Source organism: Pinus tabuliformis, chromosome J (genome assembly GCF_031772625.1).
Source record: "Pinus tabuliformis cultivar Carrire ecotype Pingquan chromosome J, CPIR1, whole genome shotgun sequence".
Classification (NCBI taxonomy): Eukaryota; Viridiplantae; Streptophyta; class Pinopsida; order Pinales; family Pinaceae; genus Pinus; species Pinus tabuliformis.
Window position 1 is genome coordinate 1625192461 of NC_142295.1, and position 15217 is coordinate 1625207677.

Here is a 15217-nt window from a genome sequence, read left to right on the forward strand (position 1 = left end):
TGTCCGAGAGATGAAATATATATACATGAATAAACAAAAATCAAATTCAGTAAAATTTATGCTTGAAAGTCCATAAATGGCCTGTGATAATACTGATAATGGCCATCATCGAGTAGTTACCAAATCATCAGAGTACCTGGCTCCTAGAGCGCAACTTCTTTGCAAAGGCCATCAGTTGCTGTGTTATGCTCCCTTTAAATATGATTACAAGTAAATGTGTCAAAATATGCAATCAGTCTCAGGTCCTCCTCCAGAATGTGACTTAGAGTGTATGTAGAGCATCTTGTGTTTCTATTTAACCAGTCACACACAATTTTGGAGTCTCCAAATATTTGAAGATATCTGCAATTTTTCTCCAATGCAAATTGTATAAGATATTTTGCTGCTGATAGCTCAACAAAATTACTTGTGCCTCTCCTGAGTCCTATCCACAAACCAAATGAGTGATATGTAGTGATGTGCAAAATGCCCCCCCCCTCGAGGGTGTAATCAGCTAGAATTTTAGTCGCAATGACAGGTCAAGGAGGGGTAAGGTTCTGGAAAATGAGGGTGTTGTGGGTGATCCAAATAGCCCAATAGGTCAGGATTGAGAGATTGCGCTGCTTGGCCGAGGTAGAGGAGGTAAACCAGGTGTACCAAGCATTAGTAACAGATGCTGTTGTCCAAGAGCCGGAAGGGGCAACAGTCGGGATGACTAGTTCCCATAGCCAATGAGCTTCCAAACATTCCAAGAAGAGGTGTAAAATATATTCTTTGTTTCTTTTGCATAGGTAACACCAGTGTGGTCCATATTGTGCCCTCTTGATGAGATTATCCCCAGTAGGGATATTATTATGTAAGATGCACCACATAAGTAATCTAGATCATGGGGGAGACTGCAGCTTCCAAAGATGTTGCCACGAGTCTTCTATATTTTGTGGCTTCCTCGGCTCAACTAGAACCAGGTAACCAACTTTTGGAGTGTATCTACCAGATTTCGAGAAGCCCCAAACAATCTCATCTTCCTCCTCAGATATGCAGATGTGGGATTCAGAGAGGGCTTGAGTGAAATTCTCCCATAGATTGTGCCAATGTGGGGGGATGTTGAGCTAATGTGCCAATCTCTAGGCCGCCTCTTTGCATAACCGTTTGGATAAGATCTCCTAGGCTACACAACTCCAAAACTAGATGTATATTTTGCGAATCCTCATAAACTGTACGAAGTTTCACAGTGCCCTCGTAATCGAAGACCCCACACATGACGTTTATTTCATTGAGGATCATATTGAGCCATGTCTTATTTTTTTTGAGGGATTTGCAATAGAAAGCGATGCGTGTGGCCCTCTAGAAACATATATTAATTTTATGATGGGGAACCACACTCAAGTCGACATTGTTGAATTCATAGTGGTCGTGAATTGAGCAATTATTAATTATGGGCATCAATACTGATCTCCCTCCCCTATGATAACAACTCTGCAACCACTCTGCCACTTTTCTTTGCTCCATCTTCTTCGAAGACATGAACCTGATTATGGATGAGATGAAGCGACCCTTTAAGTTTGTAGTGTATTCTTCTACCTCGTATTCCTGTGGTATATCGACTATTAAACTAACTTAGATCCATCGTAATTGGTCAAATTATATAGAAATAAAAAATAAAATGAATAATGAATAATTCAATTTTTCATAATTAATAATTGGTCAAGTTTTTTCAATATTCAATTTTTAATATTTATAACAATAATTACTATATTATAACTTAGTAATATAAATAAATCACATTAATTTAACTTTGTATTGTTCAATGTGTAATTTTAATATTGTTTATGATTTAATATTGGGATTAACATTGTTATGATGATGTCGTGATGAATCAATGAACTTTGCTCCTCATTTGGTCACCAAAATCATACTCCTCTTTTCTAAATCCCTTCTTTCACACCGTCGATGATCCCATCTATCAAATTCTACCTCAACTCAAAAATGTCCATTGAGTAGGAGGGTGTGATGCTCCCTCCTATAACCAAGCTACAAATGATGAAGGCAATTATAATCACTCCAAAGGTTTTCATGCTTAGGATGCTCATAAGTTCAAGGGTAATTCATAAGAAGCCGAAACCAATTAGCAAAAGAAAAATCATAGAAGCCCTTGGGGAATGGACAAAGAGCCCCTAGAAGTTGCCTACCAAAAGTAGTGACAACTCAAAAATTTGAAATCTAGTCCAAGCGCTTTGGGGAATACATTCAATACATAAGAGATCACACCCTTACAGGAAAAATTCATGGCATCTAGCTGTAAGAAAAAACACTGACCCAGTGGATTCAACTAAAACGTAAGCCAAAATGCCACTTCTATCTAGAATTTGGAGTGAAGGGCTTCATCACCATCATATTTACCATAATAGGATACCATATGTGATTCTTTTAGAATGTCCCATACATATTCAACTCTACAGGCTTTACTTATATTCTTGATATAAATGTTTGTACATGACAAGGAGGATGTGATGGTGGCTCGAGTATGGATTAGAGTGTACACCTTACCTACAGAATTTTGGGATGACGACACATTGGTAGGAATTGAAAATGATCTCAGGTAATTTGAAAAAATATATAAGGCTACCAAGCAAACAAGGTACATCTCTTACGCTCACATATGTGTTTACATGAACATTCTACTACCCACACTTGAATCCATCAACTTTACCTACCAAGATGAACTATGGAAACAAACTCTTGCCTATGAGAGATTCCCTTAAGTTGTTTCCACTATTATGAAAATGAGAACCTCTAGAAAAATTTCCCATTATTGGTTCAAACAACCATGGCTAACCCACCCAGGACTGAATATCAATATGGATTTTCCAAGCCCGCAGGGTGTTTTTTAAGGCCTAAACCCCCTCCATCACCTCCACCCATAAGAAAAACCCTTACCACCAACAACAGTTTTAGCCTGCGGATTCCTCTCCATCAAAACATGAAATTCCTATTTCTATTGGTCCCAATATTCCTTCAGACACCCCTCAAGCCACCCTTTCTACCCCCTCTGATCCTCCTCTACAGAAGCCTCCAACTAGAAATCCCAATCCGTCAGGAAATCTAGTGACCCCCTTCCATGTAGTCACACACCTTCCAAAATCCACTGACACCCCCATCTCGGGCAGTCCACCCCTCGGCAAGGTTTCCTCAAATCAGAAGGTTAAAAAACCAAGGCATATCCCTACCTTAAAACCATCATATCAGTTATAGCATGATCATGGAAATCAATGGACACTATTGGGTACTAGTGCTCCACAATGGTCGTGCCCCTGAATGCTTTACCGACATACTGCTTCTTGTTCTAATTTCTTTTGTTTCTGCTGCTAATGCTTGCCATCAGTTTCAACCAGCCAACTGGGCATTTCATGCTTTCCTATACCAAGAACATAATTTCCATTAGATTCAAAATAAATTGGAACTTCAAACCATACCTCAATGGTAGCCTGCCAATAAGGTATACTTGCAATTTTGTTCACTTCCTATCACAACAAGTCAAAATATCATCTTTAACCAAATCCTCATGTATAAATCACATGTAACCATCATAAATCACATTTAACCATAATAAATCACATGTAAGCATCATAAACTAGAATCATAGATCACATGCAATCATCATAGACCAGAATCATAAATCACATGCATATTAAAAATGAAATAAAATACTAATACTTATCCTTTAATCAATCCTTAGCTTCTACCTTTGTCTTTATTTTCTAAGCACACCAGATCGATTTCTAACCCTAACAAACACCCAGTTCCTTCCCTTCAACCATGTACACATACACATAGTGTGAATCACACACATATAACCACACATGACATACAACACCATGCAATACATGCACCTACATCTGACATACAACACATACACCTACACCTAGTGTAAAACATAACATAATACATACTCCTACATTTGATGTACGGTACAACACATATACATACATAGAGTACAACACAACAAATACACGTCACGATACCAAGACTACACAATGCACATACATAGTATTGCATGCTCACAACGCAACATGTATGATAGGCACAAAATACCACATGTACACTAGTACCATATATATAACATGTACACAGTACCACCTATACAGTGAACCACCTGCACAATATATGCGCAACATCACATGTACACAACACCATATACACAATGTGTACACATCGCCATATGAACTCTGCACCACCTGTATAATGTGTACACAATACCACATGTACACAACACCACATGCACGACATGTACATGAATCCACAGGTACACAGTGTCACTTGCATGACCTGAACACAACACCACATGTACACGACACCACATTCACACAACACCACATGTACAGTCATGCACACAACACCATATGTACATAGTACCATAAGTACAACATACACACAACACCATATGTACATAGCACCATAAATACAACATGCACATAACATCATATGTACATAAAAATGCATATACAACATGTACATAGCATCATATATACACAATGTCGTATATCCGACATGTGCATCGTGCCACTTGCATGACCTGAACACAACACCACATGTACATAACACAATGTTCACGCAACACCATATGTATAGAACATTGCATATACAATATGTACATAGCATCATATGTACACAACACTGCATATCCAACATGCACATAGTACGATATGTACACAACACCGCATATCTAACATGTATATAACACCATCTATACCCAGCAATACATATGTAATATACACACAACACCATATATAGAACCGTCATACAACATAATATGTTAGCTTACCTTGTTATTCCAAGCATGTTGCCTTGTACCTAAACACATATGTGCCATGTCTCAAGGGACTCTAATTCCCTTGACAGATCTTGTAGAGAGTTCAGAGTAGATCACCTGATAATGCAATATCCTAAAGCAAAATACTTGATCTACTTCTACTATCAAACTTTTTGGAACCTTAATCAATTTGAGCAAGATCAATCAGAACACATATAACAGAGAAGAAGAAATCATACACATCAAACACAGAAGAATACTCAGGGGAAGGCCTCAGCGAAAAACTCCACTATCTGTATTATCATACAAGTGGAAATATCTCAGAATCACACAAAGCTTTAGCTCACAAGCTATCCATCTCTCAGTACAATCCCTCACTACTGCTCATAGACAGAATAGACAACACATATGCCTTCCTTTAGTCCTCGAAGCCTCCTATTTCCTTGCGCAGTTTCTCGTGGGTCATCTGGCTGTAACCTGTGCGATTCTCACCTCACACACAACACTGACCTCTGAAATAACTGCGCAATCTTGAAGGAGATGATTCCTTCTGCATGTATGAGTTTCCTTTATCAGAAAATTCTTCGAACTCATAATACATTGTCCCTTCCTTTAATCTCAACTTGGCCTTTCTTTGAACTGACATGCATGAGTTTTTTATGAGAGAATATTCAGTTATCTGCAGAACACTAGTTGCATGCATGCATGCATTAACTGACTGAACTCACAATTAGTTCCTCAAACTATTTGGAACTAATTTAACTGGACTTAACTCAATTAACCGAGCTTAATAATTACAACTCAAATACAACTCATCATTATCTAACTTCCTCGATCAAAAGAATAACTGTTGTATGTCTTCACATAGACTTCATGTTTGATTTACTCCAACTAATTAACTCAAAATGAATTAATTAATTATTTTTCAAACAAATACTGAGACTAAATTCGGATTTTAATTATGAGTTTTAATTCAGGGACTAATTAAAGTTGCAATCTATCCCGAAATGCTATTTCTAGCAATGCTATTTTTAGCATTTCCATTTTTTGCTATTTCCAATAGAGTTGGAGTATATCATGAAATGCTATTTTTAGCATTACTATTTTTAGCATTTCTTGTCGTTATTTTCAACCGATCTAGCTATAACTAGACACCAACTATTATACATGCCAAATACATGTCCATGAATATAGCACATATCCACATAATTCCAGACAAATTAAGGTAAGCACTCATTCGTTTGAAATTTCCATTTCCAAACATAGCTAAAGGTATTCTCACCCAATTCCTTTCTTTTACCTTTAATAATTCAAAAACAAAGAAAATAAAATTAAATGCAAAATATTTTATATACCTTACTTTTTAACATTTATATTTCTTAATATTTCATCATAAAGAAATCGACAAGAGCACTATGTATGCATTCTATATGGTGAATATAGGTTTAACAATTACATTATACATATTTAATATTTATATATCTTAATATTTCGTCATAAAGAAGTGGACAAGAGCACAATGTATGCATTCTATATGGTGAATATAGTTTTTAACATTCATATTTTTTAACCTTTCATTATACATATTTAACATTTATATATCTTAATATTTCATCATAAAGAAAGAAGTGGACACGAGCACAATGTATGCATTCTATATGGTGAATATAGTTTTTAACATTTATATTTTTTAACCTTTCATCATACAAAAGTAGAGAAGAGCACAATGTATACATTCTGCATGGTGGATATAGTTTGTCTTGTGCATTTACTTAGTGGATATGATTGCTAGGGTGTGATATCGTTTTTGTTTTGTTTTTTTTTCTAAATTTATTTTACATTTTTAGAGAATGCTATAAATACAAATACAAATTAATTTATATAATGTTCTATGTAAAATTATCACAAATACCAATTAATTTATAGAATGTTGCATGTACAATTATCACAAATACCAATTAATTTATATAATGTTGCATGTAGAATTATCATAAATGAATTAGTACATTAAATATTACATAATATAAAAATATTGAAAATAATTGTGCCATAATCAATTCTCTATTTTATTTATGTTTACTCACTCAGGGACAGTAAAAGAAAATCCAAAAAGACATTAAAACTGCTATTGGATATTGTTTGTATGGTAAATATAGCGGTGTGTCTTACATGTGCAAGAATTATTGCATGTACAATAAATCGATGCTTTTATTTGAAAACGGCAATAATGAATGCCGGCCTTCTCATGTTGGAAACATTATCATTACCGCTACGTAATTCAGATGAACATTAAGTACAATTTTGATTTCAATCAAATCAGTTACAAGCCAGACCAATCTTCTTACAAGCTTTTTGTATCTATGAGAACCTGTGGAGGAAGGCAAATGGTTACTGCCATGTTCTCTACCCACAAGTATTAAGTACAATTTTGACTTCAATCAAATCATTTACAAGCCAGACCAATCTTCTTACAAGCTTTTTGTATCTGTGCGAACCTGTGGAGGAAGGCAAATTGTTACTGCCATGTTCTCTACCCACAAGTACTGAATTCCACAAGCTTATAATTTCAAATGCGTAGGGACTCCTTCCCCGTAAGACTTTGAGAACAATCTGAAAACTTTCATTCAACTTTGTGAATCATTAAACTTTGATTGGCAATCACATTTCTGCTATCACGTGCGTTTTTTGACTTGTACCAAAATTCAACCACGGGTGCCCTGTAACAAATTAGGCCGTCCATTAATATAATATAAAAAAGAAAAGAGGTTAATTCATCATCTGTGCTAAAATGAGATAACGATTATGGTAGTGTTACTTACTCAAGACTTGTGTAGCATTCAAGCGGTGTTGTGGATCTTTAACGAGCATGCGTGAGATGAGGTCTTTGGCCAGCACGGAGATTTTGTCCCATACACCATTTTTCAGATCAACATCTTCTTTCAAAATCTTACATTTGAGTTCCAAGAAGTTGTCACCATGGAATGGCAATGTACCACTGAGCACGGCATACAGCAACACTCCAGCGCTCCAAATATCCACGCTCTCTGTATATCCTTGTCCATTCATAATTTCGGGAGCCACGTAGGCTGGGGTTCCCATTTTATCATACAGAAGTTTACCTCCTGCAATTTCGCAATATTTTTCAACCAATTTATCCACCTATGATAATTATTTAAGAGAGAATAAATCTGAATGATCAAATATACAGTACTCTTCTTTTCAAAATTACAAAATATATTTATAAAATAACTACCCAAAATTTAAACTCTATCACTTAAACTTTATCGCGTTAAATCTGAAATAAAACATATGATACCTTTGTGAAAGAGCGTAGCAAGACCGAAGTCACCCGACTTGGCTTCCTGTCAATAATATGTTTTCGGGTTTGATATCTCTGTGAACAACACCCTTTGCATGCCAATACAAAATGCTCTCCATCATCTGCTTGAATATCATGGCAGCTTCCAATTCATATCAGGCTTGTAACGGCCGCCTCTCTGCATAACCGTTTGGAACAGATCTCCTAGGCTGCACAGCTCCAAAACTAGATGTATATTCTGCGAATCCTCATAAACCGCATGAAGCTTCACAGTGCCCTCTTAACCGAAGACCCTACACGTGACGTTTATTTCATTGAGGATCATATTGAGCCGTGTAGACCCTACACATGACGTTTATTTCATTGAGGATCATATTGAGCCGTGTCTTATTTTTGTTGAGGGATTTGCAACAGAAAGCTATGCGTGTGGCCCTGTGGAAACATATATTAATTTTATGATGGGGAACCACGCTCAAGTCCACATTGCTGAGTTCATAGTGGTCGTGAATTGAGCAATTATTAATTATGGGCATCAGTACTGATCTCCCTCCCCTATGATAACAACTCTGCAACCACTCTGCCACTTTGCTTTGCTCCATCTTCATCGAAGACATGAACCTGTTTATGGATGAGATGAAGCGACCACCCTTTAAGTTGGTAGTGTATTCTTCTACCTCGTCCTCTTGTGGGATATCGACTATGATGGCCAAGGCTGCTCTTGTGGGCTCCAACATTTTGCCAACAACAACAATATCAGCTGTATAGATTGGTAACGTGCCTGCAATTGACTGATTGATGGCAACAACGACAACAATATCAGCTGTATAGATTGGTAACATGCTTGCCTTTGCCTTTGCATTCAGTGAATGATAGATGAGGGAAACAACAACAATCGCAGCTATAAGCAAACTTTTTTCAGTGAATTTGATAGAGGATGGAAACAACAATCACAGCTATGTTGAAATGATAATTTCAACTGCAGAATTTTCCTTCTTTTGCGATGCGATCTTATTGCATATCGCAAATCGCGTTTATGCCCTGCCGCCTCCATTACAACATGTGTCTTCTGCGATTGCGATGGTGCGATGCGATGCGATCGCATATCGCAGATCGCACCATATGTTTGTGCTCTATTTTTTTTCGTTCAGCCAAACGAAAGGTTGAAGTAGAGGCATGCAGCAAATGAATTTGACGTGAAGTAAAAGTTTCATTTACCGCCAGTTTTGTGAGTAAAACAGTAAATGTAATTTACTGTGGGTTTGTAAGTTTTGGTGAAAATTTTTACTGCCAGTTTTGTGAGTAAAACAATAAATGTAATTTACTGTGGGTTTGTGAGTTTTGGTGAAAATTTTAATTTTATTATTTTAGTATGGGCACAAGTAAAAGTTGGTAAAACCATTTAAATTTTATTGTTTTTTATTTTACGGGCACCATGGCAAGTGAAAACGTGAAGTAATTTCTTTTGATTGTCATATATATATGTAATGTTTTTTTTGTGTTGATCTTGTAAAGAGAGGCACAGCATTGCGTATGCATAATTTTGAATATGCAAAAAAAAACACTCAGCAACGTGAGAAAAATCTATGTGTAATTTGCACACAGCAGTGTGTTGCACTCTCCAGCAGAGACAAAAGTTTTTTTTAATGTAGCAGCGTGTGAATGTAATAAAAATTTTACACACACCAATGTAATCTTTGTGCAAGCTGAGACAGAGAAATTTTCTGGTGAGAGAGATTTTTTTGTATGTCATTGGAAGTTCTTGGTGAATCCCTATGTTAAGAGGAAGAATCTTTTGCAACAGCAATCTTTTAATGAATACAAGTTTTATGTGTGTGTGTGTGGGTAAAGCTCTGTGTTCTGGAAACCCTTTTTTGTTGTTTCGCTGTGTTAAGATCCGGTGTGTGTTTAAAACAGAGCATTGTTCTCTATTCTGTGATTTTGTTTTTCGAATTTTACCAGAAAAATTCCCAACAGTGGTATCAGAGCTTGTCCATGCTCTTTGAAGGTGTCAAAGAAGCTGAAGGAAGGTTTCTTGTTGCAGCAGCTTCTCCAGCAAACTAAAAACTCAGTCAAAAATCCAAGGTATTCCTCAAGCCAGTGATTTAAATACCTGACTGCATATTTGAAGTATAGTTTAGAGTGCAAGAATGACCAGCATCAGTACCAGCACTAGCATGGGTATTTTTAATACTCAGCTCCCACAGTTTAATGGGAAAAACTATGACTATTGGGCAATAACCATGAGAGCCCTGTTTGCCTCACAAGACTTATGGGAAATAGTTGAAGATGGTTTTAAAGAACCAACAGATGAAAATGAGTTTAATAATCTAACTCAGGCAGAGAAAGATCTGTTGAAGAGCTACAAGAAGAAGGATTCAAAAGCCCTTGTATTTTTGTATCAAGCAGTGGACCAGAGTGTGTTTCCAAGGATAGCAGCAGCTAAGACATCCAAAGAAGCATGGCAAACCCTCAAGACAGCTTATCAAGGCATGGAGAAAGTGAAGACATCAAAACTACAGTTGCTGAGGAGAGATTTTGAGAACCTGTGCATGAAAGAGTCAGACAATATTAACTCATTCTTCACACATGTGATTGGTCTGGTCACACAAATAAGGACTCATGGAGAAATTCTTGAAGAAAGGAGGATTGTGGAGAAACTGTTGAGGATCTTACCCTCAAAGTTTGATGTGATTGTCACCACCATAGAAGAGACAAAGGATTTCTCAAACTTTTCAGTTGATAATCTTCATGCATCACTGATAACACATGAGCAGAGGTTGAGTAGAAACGAAAACTCATCTCTAGAGCAAGCCTTCAAGACCAAGATGTTTTCTGGAAGAGGAAGAGGTCAAGGCGGAGGAAACAAGAGAGGAAGAGGCAGAAGCCAAAACAGAGGTGGAAGGAACAGTTCAGCAAATGCTCAAGGAAGAGGCAGCAATCCAAATCAGAACCAAGGCCAAGGCAGCAGCCAACAAAGTGGACAACATCATGCTCAAGGACAAAGGTATGAAAAATCCAATGTCCAATGTTATTATTGTAAAAAATATGGGCATTATGCCAATGAATGTAAGAAGAAACAGCATGATATGAACAATAGATCTAGTGCAAATATCACTAGAGAAAATATCAGCCAAGATAATGTATTGTTAGCTTGTAATTTGGCTGAAACAAACAATGAAGATATATGGTTTCTAGATTCTGGTTGCAGCAACCATATGACAGGAAACATAGCTTTGTTTTCTGCTTTAGATCAAAGTGTGCAGTCACAAGTCACACTTGGGACTGATAGCAAAATTTCTGTTATGGGTAAAGGAGAAGTAAAAATATTTACAAAGCAAGGTGAAAAGAAAACCATAGCAGATGTCTATTATGTTCCAGGAATGAGATGTAACCTCTTAAGTATTGGACAGCTTGTTCAAAAGGGTTACAATGTCTTCTTTGAGAATGATGTATGCACCATCATGGATAGAGCACCCAGCAAAAGATGCATTGCTGAAGTGAAGATGACGAGGAACAGGATGTTCCCTCTCAGAATAAGGGCATATCTGAAAAACAAAGAAATAATTGCAACAGTTACCCAGGAGGCTTTCCAAAGCGTACCAAAGGATGAAAATTGGTTGTGGCACTTGAGATTTCGACATCTCAACTTTGGAGGTCTTAACTTGTTGAGTAGAAAAGAAATGGTAAGAGGATTACCATTGATAGAGAAACCTGACAGCCTTTGTGAAGGTTGTATATTGGGGAAACAACATAGAGAAAGTTTTCCATCAGAGAAAAGCATAAGGGCAAAGGCACCCTTAGAAATTGTCCACTCAGATTTATGTGGACCGATGCAAACTCCATCACTAGCAGGCAGCCAATATTTTCTAACATACATTGATGATTTCACCAGAAAGACTTGGGTTTATTTTCTAAAGAACAAAAGTGAAGTGTTTGAAAAATTTCGAAATTTCAAAGCACTTATAGAAAATCGAACTGGGCTGCGTATTAAAGTTTTGAGAACCGACATAGGAGGTGAGTATATCTCCAAATATTTTTTACGTTTTTGCAGGGAAAATGGAATTCATAAGAAATTTACAGCTAGGTACACCCCGCAGCAAAATGGAGTAGCTGAAAGGAAGAATATGACCATCATGGATATGGTGAGGAGCATGTTGAAGGAAAAGCATTTGCAAAATGATTATTCGGTTGAAGCTGTACATTGTGCAGTATATATTTTGAATAGGTGTCCTACAAAAGCAGTGATGAACAAAGTGTCGGAAGAAGCATGGAGTAGGAGAAAGCAAGGAGTCACCACATGAAAGTTTTTGGATGTGTGGATTATGCACACATTCCCGATCAGCTAAAGAGAAAATTGGACAGCAAAGGGGAGAAATGTATTTTCATTGGATATAGTGAGGAATCCAAAGCTTACAGGTTGTATATCCCATCTACCAAGAAGTTTTTTGTGAGCACAGATGTTCAATTCATTGAGGAGGAAGCTTGGGATGGAAGCATAGAGAAAACAATGAATGTTAAAAATTGTTTGTCTCATGATGAAGAATTGGTTGAAACACATCCCCAAACAACAGCGCCAACAGAATGAGAGTGCTTCTCCAAGCACACCACAAGAAGGAAATTCAAGTGCGTCTTCAAACACTTGCACACCAGATGAAAGAGGTAAGAAGTTCAAAAATTTAAGTGATATTTATGATAAAGGAATGAATTCTTTATTTGCCTTGTATTGTCATGTTGATGACCCTGTTCATTTCGAAGAAGCAATTAAAGATGAGAAATGGATAGAAGCTATGGATGAAGAGATGAATGTCATAGAAAGAAACAAGACATGGGATTTGGTTGAGCTACCACAAAGTAAAGAAGTCATTGGAGTTAAATGGGTCTGTAAGACCAAGAGTAATGCTGAAGGCAAGATAGAAAGGCACAAGGCAAGACTTCTTGTCAAGGGATACAAGCAGCAGTATGTGAGAGACTATGAGGAGACTTTCGCACCGGTTGCAAGAATGGAAACCGTAAGAGCAGTGCTATCCATAGCAGCACAAAACAAGTGGAAAGTTTACCAAATGGATGTGAAGTCAGCATTCCTGAATGGAGTATTAAGGGAAGAGGTTTACATTGAACAATCTCCAGGCTATGAGAAGAAAGGCCAAGAGCACAAAGTGTGCCGATTGAAGAAAGCTCTTTATGGGATGAAGCAAGCGCCAAGAGCATGGTACAGTAGGATAGATTCCTATCTACTGGAGAATGGATTTGACAAATGTGAAGGAGAACCCACCGTCTACATCAAAGAAAAGGATGGTAAAATTTTAATTGTTGTGTTGTATGTTGATGATGTTATTTTTACAGGTAATGATGACTACCTCATTGAACACTTCAAAACAGTCATGAAAGAAGAATTTGAAATGACTGACATGGGTTTGCTGAGATACTTCTTAGGAATAGAAGTAGATCAAAATGAAAATGGAATTTTTATTTCGCAGGCAAAATATGTAAATGAAGTATTGGAAAGATTTAACACGCAGGACAGCAAGGCAGCAATTACTCCCACTATAATGGGATTAAAACTCAGCAAAGAGGATAGCAACAAGGATTTTGATCATAGCGTGTACAAGATCATAGTTGGGAGCCTTATGTATCTAACTGCAACTAGGCCGGACATAATGTTTGTTGTTAGTTTAATTTCTAGATTCACGGAGAAGCCAAAAGAAGCACATTGGCAAGCAGCAAAAAGAATTCTGAGGTATGTCAAAGGTACAAAAAGATTTGGCATTTTATATACTTTTTCAGAAAGTTCAGATTTAGTTGGCTACACCAATAGCGATTGGGCAAGAAGTGTAAAGGATCGGAAAAGCACATCCGGTTACGTTTTTCACATGGGTTCAGGAGCCATTTCATGGGCTTCCAAGAAACAACCCATTGTAGCATTGTCTACGGCAGGAGCAGAGTACGTGGCAGCTATAGCAGTAGCGTGTCAAGCGGTTTGGATGAGAATGACACTAAGGATCCTATGCCAAGAGCAAGCAAAAGCAACGATTATTTTTTGTGACAATAGCTCAACTATTGCCCTGTCCAAGAATTTTGTGTTTCACAAACGAACGAAACACATTGATACAAGGTTCCATTACATCAGAGAATTGGTGAACAATGAAGAAATTGTTTTACAACAATGCAGCACTCAAGAACAGGTTGTAGACATTCTGACCAAGCCATTGGAGCAGAAAAGTTTTGAATTTTTAAGGAAACGTTTGGGTATGATTGATAACCCAGCAGTTGAAATTAAAGGGGAGTGTTGAAATGATAATTTCAACTGCAGAATTTTCCTTCCTTTGCGATGCGATCTTACCGCATATCGCAAATCGCGTTTATGCCCCGCCGCCTCCATTAAAACCTGTGTCTTCTATGATTGCGATGGTGCGATGCGATGCAATCGCATATCGCAGATCGCACCATATGTTTGTGCTCCATTTTTTCTCGTTCCGCCAAATGCGATTTCGCGATCCGATCAAATCGCAAATCACATATTTTAAAGGTTGAAGTACAAGCGTGCTGCAAATGAATTTGACGTGAAGTAAAAGTTTCATTTACCGCCAGTTTTGTGAGTAAAACAGTAAATGTAATTTACTGTGGGTTGGTAAGTTTTGGTGAAGATTTTAATTTTATTATTTTCTATCAGCGGGAGTATGGGCACAAGTAAAAGTTGGTAAAACCATTTAAATTTTATTGTTTTTTATTTTACGGCAGCATGGCAAGTGAAAACGTGAAGTAATTTCTTTTGGTTGTCATATATATATGTAATGTTTTTTTTTTGTGTTGATCAAGTAATTGTAAAGAGAGGCACAACAGTGCGTATGCATAATTTTGAATATGAAAAAAGGAACACGCAGCAGCGTGAGAAAAATCTATGTGTAATTTCCACACAGCAGTGTGTTGATCTCTCCAGCAGAGACAAAAGTTTTTTTTAATGCAGCAGCGTGTGAATGTAATAAAATTTTACACACACCAGTGTAATCTTTGTGCAAGCTGAGAGAGAGAAATTTTCTGGTGAGAGAGATTTTTTTGTATGGAACTGGAAGTTCTTGGTGAATCCCTCTGTTAAGAGGAAGAATCTTTTG

The 15217-nt window shown here is 37.1% G+C and overlaps 1 pseudogene; it reads right to left on the reverse strand.

Annotated features, from left to right (window-relative positions):
- Positions 1 to 7447: 7447 nt before the first annotated feature.
- LOC149233713 (serine/threonine-protein kinase PEPKR2 pseudogene) lies at positions 7448 to 7888 on the reverse strand (annotated as a pseudogene).
- Positions 7889 to 15217: the final 7329 nt, after the last annotated feature.